Raw genomic sequence first — 638 nt, forward strand, 5'->3', positions numbered from 1 at the left:
TATTTACCTCTTTTCTCTTTCGAGGATTTTTATCTTTGGAACCGACAGGCCTGTCACGCTTCTGGCGTGTATTTGCTTCCGTGGCTATTTGTCCTACTGGGACATCAATTCGAATTGGGACATTTTTTGCTGGTATATAAGATTTGGTTATCCTCTTTGTATCGGAAAATGCATCAGGCAATTCATTTGCTATTCTTTGCAAATGTATAATCTTTTGAACTTTTATTTCACATTGCCATGATCGAGGATCTAAATGCATCAACGATGATGCATTCCAATTAAGTTCCTTTTCAGGAAGCTTATTCTCTCCCCCTAATGTTGGAAATTTTGATTCATCAAAATGACAATCCGCAAACCGGGCTTTAAACACATCACCAGTTTGTATCTCAAGATACCTCACTATAGAGGGAGAATCATATCCAATATATATCCCCAATTTTCTTTGGGGTCCCATTTTGGTGCGATTAGGTGGTGCAATGGGAACATATATCGCACACCCAAATATTCTTAAATGGGAGACATTGGGCTGCTGGCCAAAAGCTAATTGCATAGGAGAGAACCGATGGTAACTCGTTGGCCTCAAACGAATAAGTGCTGCGGCATGTAAAATAGCATGCCCCCAAACCGAGGTTGGGAGA

The sequence above is a fragment of the Arachis ipaensis genome, chromosome B08 (assembly GCF_000816755.2).
Source record: "Arachis ipaensis cultivar K30076 chromosome B08, Araip1.1, whole genome shotgun sequence".
NCBI classification, from domain to species: Eukaryota; Viridiplantae; Streptophyta; class Magnoliopsida; order Fabales; family Fabaceae; genus Arachis; species Arachis ipaensis.